Source organism: Phaenicophaeus curvirostris, unplaced genomic scaffold (genome assembly GCF_032191515.1).
Source record: "Phaenicophaeus curvirostris isolate KB17595 unplaced genomic scaffold, BPBGC_Pcur_1.0 scaffold_409, whole genome shotgun sequence".
Taxonomy (NCBI): domain Eukaryota; kingdom Metazoa; phylum Chordata; class Aves; order Cuculiformes; family Cuculidae; genus Phaenicophaeus; species Phaenicophaeus curvirostris.
The window spans coordinates 66289-73114 of NW_027206996.1; the positions used below are offsets into that span (position 1 = coordinate 66289).

Consider the following 6826-nt stretch of genomic DNA (forward strand, 5'->3'; position numbering starts at 1 on the left):
ACCCCCCCGGAAGGCTCTGGAAGGCCGAGCTGTGGTGGAGACCAAACAGGTTTGTGAGTCATGGAGGTTGGAGAGGCCCCGCAGGGCCGGGTGGGGAGAAGATGACTCAGAGCTCACAAGCTCAGGGAGAGGCTCCCGGCGCCCCAGCTCCACCTAAACCCTCGGCTGATCCTCCTCCAGCCTTGGAGACACCAGGAGGAGCAGCCTTGGAGACCCTTTTCTCTGCTCGTGGAGGATCGTGGTGGCCGGAGAGGCCGAGGACACCTCGGTGGTGGCCGGAGAGGTGACACCGGCCCGGGCGCCGCGGCTATTTTTGGGGGGGGGGAGCCACGTGCTCCCCCCTTCTCTGTATTTTTAGTTTCTCCTCCCCCACCCAGCGGTCCCACAGCTGAGATGTCACCTCAGCTGCCGGAGAAGAAGGTGCCACCGGGGCCAGAGCTCAGGGACGGGAGCAGAGAGACCAACCAGCAGCTCGTGTCACCACGTCCAGGCCCCACAGAGACCCTCAAAGACCCCATGGAGACCCTCAAAGACCTTCAAAGGCCCCATGGAGACCCTCAAAGGCCCCATGGAGACCCTCAAAGGCCTTCAAAGGCCCCACGGAGACCCTCAAAGACCCCACGGAGACCCTCAAAGGCCCCACGGAGACCCTCAAAGGCCCCACGGAGACCCTCAAAGGCCCCACGGAGACCCTCAAAGGCCCTCAAAGGCCCCACGGAGACCCTCAAAGACCTTCAAAGGCCCCATGGAGACCCTCAAAGGCCCCATGGAGACCCTCAAAGACCTTCAAAGGCCCCATAGAGACCCTCAAAGACCCCACGGAGACCCTCAAAGACCTTCAAAGACCCCACGGAGACCCTCAAAGGCCCCACAGGGACCCTCAAAGGCCCTCAAAGGCCCCACGGAGACCCCACCAGCAGCTCATGTCACCATGTCCACACCTCATGGATGTCCTGGAGGCTCGTGCCACCATGTCCATAGCACGTGGAGCCCAGCAGCACCTCCTACCACCACGTCCACAGCCCATGGACAACCCTGAGGACCCCACCAGCAGCTCGTGTCACCACGTCCATGCCCCACGGAGACCCTCAAAGGCCCCACGGAGACCCTCAAAGGCCCCACCAGCAGCTCCTGTCACCATGTCCGTGCTCCACAGATGTCCTGGTAGCTCATACCACCACGTCCATACCCCATGGAGCCCACCAGCAGCTCCTGTCACCACGTCCACACCCCACAGATGTCCTCAAAGACCCCACCAGCAGCTCATGTCACCAGCTCCACACCTCGTGGAGCCCACCAGGAGCTCCTGTCACCTCATCCACACCTCATGGAGCCCACCAGGAGCTCCTGTCACCTCATCCACACCTCATGGAGCCCACCAGGAGCTCCTGTCACCTCATCCACACCTCGTGGAGCCCACCAGGAGCTCCTGTCACCTCATCCACACCTCGTGGAGCCCACCAGGAGCTCCTGTCACCTCATCCACACCTCGTGGAGCCCACCAGGAGCTCCTGTCACCTCATCCACACCTTGTGGAGCCCACCAGGAGCTCCTGTCACCTCATCCACACCTCATGGAGCCCACCAGGACCTTCTGCAGGTGGTGGGTCCCCCCCCAGGAACCCCCCGAGCCCCAACGTGGCCTCCTGGCTTGTTTGTTTGGCCGCTGAGGCCACAAAGGGGACGAAGCTGCTGAGGCCACAGATCTTCTAATCTACGGCTCGCGGGCGGCCAAACGCCTCCGGGTGGCCCCACAACCCCCCCCACCCCACCCCACCTCGTCCTCCTCTCGAGTCCCCGAGGACCACACAGGGTCTCCACCACCACAGCATCTTCTCCACCACCACAGCGTCAGCCCCATGGTATCATCTCCATCACCCCCATGGTTTCATCTCCATGGTGTCTCCACCCCCATGGTGTCATCTCCATGGTGTCTCCACCACCATCATGGCATCAACCCCATAGTTTCATCTCCACGGTGTCTCCACCACCCCCATGGTGTCTCCATGACCCCCATGGTGTCATCTCCATGGTGTCATCTCCGTGACCCCCATGGTTTCATCTCCATGATGTCCCCAGGACCCCCATGGTGTCTCCAGGACCCCCATGGTGTCATCTCCACGGTGTCATCTCCGTGACCCCCACGGTGTCACCAAACCCCAAATCTTGGGGTCCTGCCCCCCTCGAGCCCCCCAAATCCCCTCCCATGCCGGAGCTCATCAACCCTGACTAATTAACGAGGGGGATTAATTAGGGAAGTGGAGTTGGGGGACACGCAACCGAAGCCTCATGGTGAAGAACGAGCCTCACGGTGCCACCAAACCCCAAATCTTGGGGTCCTGCCCCCCTCCAGCCCCCCAGATCCCCTCCCCAAGACCCCTCCCAAGCCAGAGCTCATCAAGACTACGTAATTAACGAGGGGAATTAATTAGGGAAGGGGAGTTGGGGGACACACAACCGAAGCCTCATGGTGAAGAACGAGCCCCATGGTGCCACCAAACCCCAAATCTTGGGGTCCCACCCGCCTCGAGCCCCCCAAATCCCCTCCCCAAGACCCCTCCCACGCCGGAGCTCATCAACCCTGACTAATTAATGAGTGGAATTAATTAGGGAAGGGGAGTTGGGGGACACAAGACCAAAGCCTCATGGTGAAGAACGAGCCCCATGGTGCCACCAAACCCCAAATCCTGGGGTCCCGCCCCCCTCGAGCCCCCCAGATCCCCTCCCCAAGACCCCTCCCAAGCCGGAGCCAATCAACCCCGCCTAATTAACGCGGGGGATTAATTAGAGCGCGACGCGAGGGGCAGAAGGGAGGCGCGGGGGCCGCAGTTGCTGGTGTGGAGGCGCCGTGGGGCGCGAAGCCAAGAGGCGGCGCGGAGGGAGCGAGTGACGCACGGGGCCTCCTGGGAAAACCTGAGGCGGCGCCGCGGCCCCCAAAATCCTCAAATTCCATGGATTTCACCCCAAAAAAAAAAATAATTGGGGGGGGGACACACAAAAAAAAAAATTCAATATGGTGGAAGGAGGTGACCCCAAGGGTGGCTTTGGCCCCATGGGGGGTGGTGGCTCCATCGCTCGGTTCCGGCTCAACCGGCTCGGAGCGAGCGGCACCGGGAATTCGACCGGTTTTGCCGCTTGGGTGGGGTCGGGGGGGGGCAAAATGAAAAAAAAAAATCTCATTTTTTTAGGGGGGGGGGTCAAAAAAAATGGGGGGGATGAGCCTGTGGCGCCCCGAAAAAATTGGGTGTCGGTAAGAGGGTGGGGTAAGGAGCAGGAGGAGGGGGAAAAGGGACTGGGGAAGGGGGGGGAAAGGGCCCCCCCCTCAAAAAAAAGGGGGAAAAGGGGGTCCCCCCCTCAAAAAAAAGGGGTGAAAAAGGGGTCCCCCCCAAAAAAAAGGGAGAAAAAGGGGTCCCCCTCAAAAAAAAGGGGGAAAAAGGGCCCCCCCCGAGAAATGGGGGTTGAAAAGGGGCCCCCCCTCAAAAAAAAGGGGTGAAAAAGGGGGTCCCCCCGAAAAAAAGGGGTGAAAAAGGGGACCCCCCCGAAAAAAAGGGGGTCGAAGAGGGGGACCCCCTCAAAAAAAAGGGGTTAAAAAGGGGCCCCCCCCTCAAAAAAAAGGGGGTGAAAAGGGGGTTCCCCCCAAAATAAGGGGGAAAAAGGGGGTCCCCGAGAAATGGCAGGTCGAAAAGGGGGGCCCCCCCAGAAATGGGAGGTCGAAAAGGGGGGGCCCCCCGAAAAAAAAGGGGTTAAAAAGGGGGTTCCCCCCAAAAAAAAAGAGTGAAAAAGGGGTCCCCCTGAGAAATGGGGGTCGAAAAGGGGGGGACCCCCCCAAGAAATGGGGGACCCTTAAAGTTTGGGGGGGGGGAGAGACCCTTAAAGTTTGGGGGGGACCCCAGAATAAACCGGGGGGGGGGGAACCCCAAACCAGCTTCAAAGGGGGGGGGGGGGGGTGTCACCCTTTAACCCCCCCAACCCCCCCAAATCTCCACATGGCGGGGGGGGGGGGGGTCAAGCACACCCTAAAAAAAATACCACCCCCCCCCTTTTTCTCCCCCCCCCCCCCCGCACTGAAACCTCCTTAATGAGCGTTAATTAAGCTGCCGCCCACGCCCGGCCGCGCCCTCCCCGGGATCCCGGGGGATCCCCCCCCCCTTTTTATAATTTTTTTTAATTTTTTTTAATTTTTTTAATTTTACCCCCCCCCCCCAAGGTCCTGGGACACCCCCCTAGGGCCCCCCCCCTTGCAGGAAAAGGGAAAGGGGGGGGGTTAAAAAGGAGGGGGGGGGGGGTGCCCCGCCCCAACGGGGACTCCCCAGGCTGGGGGGGGGGGGGGGGGGGCAGGAAAAAAAAAAGGGGGGGGCCACGCCCTGAGCCCCGGATCCTCCAGAGAAACCCCCCCCCCCGCTTTAAAAACCCCTCCAGGACCCCCCCTTTGCACCCCAAGACACTCAAGAGGATCCCCCCCCCCTTTAAACCCCCCCAGGACCCCCCCCTTGCACCCCTGAACCCTCTAAACGACCCCCCCCCCCCTTTCTAGGACACCCCCCTCCCCCCATGGAATTCCCGGTCCTACCGGGACACCGCCCTGCCCTGCCCCCCCCGCCCCCCGGGTATTCCCGAGTGGGGGGGGGACACACCCCCCTGAACCCCCCCCCCCCCCCACTTTGGGTCCCTCCCTGCTCTCCCGGTCCAAGCGGAGCTTCCAGGGACCCTCCCGGTGCCACCGGAGCCCCCCAGGACCCCCATTTCCACCCCTCCCGGAGCTCCCGGTGCCACCGGGACACACCCTGTTGCACCGGGACCCCCCTTTACACCCCTCCCTGCACCCCCGGTCCTACCGGGACCCCCCTTTCCCCCCCTCCCTGCACCCCCGGAGCTCCGCGGGACCCTCCCGGTCCCACCGGAGCCCCCCAGGACCCCCCTTTCCCCCTCTCCCTGCACTCCCGGTCCCACCGGAGCCCCCCAGGACCCCCCTTCGCACCCCTCTCCTTGCACTCCCGGTCCAACCGGAGCTCCCGGGGACACGCCCGAACCCCCCTTCGCACCCCCGGAGCTCCCCGGGACACTCCCGGTTGCCCCCGGACCCCTCCCTGCACTCCCGGTTGCACCGGAGCCCCCCAGGACCCCCCTTTACACCCCTCTCTGGACTCCCGGTCTCACCGGAGCCCCCCGGGACCCCCCTTTACGCCCCTCCCGGAGCTCCCGGAGCTCCCCGGGACCCTCCCGGTGCCACCGGGACCCCCCTTTGCACCCCTCCCTGCACTCCCGGTCGCACCGGAGCCCCCCGGGACCCCCCTTTACACCCCTCCCCGCACCCCCGGAGCTCCCCGAGACCCTCCCGGTGGTACCGGGACCCCCCTTTACACCTCTCTCTTCATTCCCGGTCCCACCGGAGCCCCCCGGGACCCCCCTTTACACACCTCCCTGCACTCCCGGTCCCACCGGAGCCCCCCAGGACCCCCCTTTACACCCCTCTCTTCACTCCCGGTGCCACCGGGACACACCCTGTTGCACCGGGACCCCCCTTTCCCCACCTCCCCGCACCCCCGGAGCTCCCCGGGACCCTCCCGGTGCCACCGGACCCCCCCAGGACCCCCCTTCGCACCCCTCTCCTTGCACTCCCGGTCCAACCGGAGCTCCCGGGGACACGCCCGAACCCCCCTTCGCACCCCCGGAGCTCCCCGGGACCCTCCCGGTTGCCCCCGGACCCCTCCCTGCACTGCCGGTTGCACCGGAGCCCCCCAGGACCCCCCTTTACACCCCTCTCTGGACTCCCGGTCTCACCGGAGCCCCCCGGGACCCCCCTTTACGCCCCTCCCGGAGCTCCCGGAGCTCCCCGGGACCCTCCCGGTGCCACCGGAGCCCCCCGGGACCCCCCTTTACACCCCTCCCTGCACTCCCGGTGCCACCGGGACACACCCTGTTGCACCGGGACCCCCCCTTTCCCCCCCTCCCTGCACCCCCGGAGCTCCCCGGGACCCTCCCGGTCCCACCGGAGCCCCCCAGGACCCCCCTTTCCCCCTCTCCCTGCACTCCCGGTCCCACCGGAGCCCCCCAGGACCCCCCTTCGCACCCCTCTCCTTGCACTCCCGGTCCAACCGGAGCTCCCGGGGACACGCCCGAACCCCCCTTTGCACCCCCGGAGCTCCCCGGGACACTCCCGGTTGCCCCCGGACCCCTCCCTGCACTCCCGGTGCCACCGGAGCCCCCCGTGACCCCCCTTTACACCCCTCCCTGCACTCCCGGTCCCACCGGAGCCCCCCAGGACCCCCCTTTACTCCCCTCCCGGAGCTCCCGGAGCTCCCCGGGACCCTCCCGGTTGCACCGGAGCCCCCCGGGACCCCCCTTTCCCCCCCTCCCCGCACTCCCGGTGCCCCCGGAGCCCCCCCCGGCCCCGGTCCCCGGTACCTGCGGCTGCTCAGGGCCGGGCCGGGGCCATGCCCGGTGCCCCCCGGGTTCCCGGCGGCGGCGGCGGCTCCTCCCGGGGCTCCCGGAGCTCCCGGGGCTGCGGGGCGAGGCGAGTGACCGCGCCCCGAGCGGGGACGGAGCTTCTAGAGCGGGGGCCGCCCCGGGGCCCTCCCAGCGCCTCCCGGGCCCTCCCAGTCCCTCCCGGTGCCTCCCAGTCCCTCCCGGTGCCTCCCAGTGCCTCCCCAGTCCCTCCCAGTACATCCCCAGTGCCTCCCCAGTGCCTCCCAGTTCATCCCAGTGCGTCCCAGTGCCTCCCAGTCCCTCCAAGTGCCTCCCCAGTGCCTCCCAGTGCGTCCCAGTGCCATCCCAGTACATCCCAGTGCGTCCCAGTGCCGGCACGTTCCCTCCCAGCGCCTTCCCAG

At 65.7% G+C, this 6826-nt stretch overlaps 1 protein-coding gene across 1 annotated transcript in view; it reads right to left on the reverse strand.

The window, feature by feature from the left end:
• LOC138735072 (neuroblast differentiation-associated protein AHNAK-like) overlaps positions 1-6508 on the reverse strand; it is a 33043-nt gene extending 26535 nt beyond the window's left edge. The window contains exon 1 of the mRNA XM_069882943.1: positions 6405-6508. The gene's annotated coding sequence lies outside the window, so the exon portion shown is untranslated. The remainder of the gene's footprint in view (positions 1-6404) is intronic.
• Between the last annotated feature and the right edge of the window lie 318 nt (positions 6509-6826).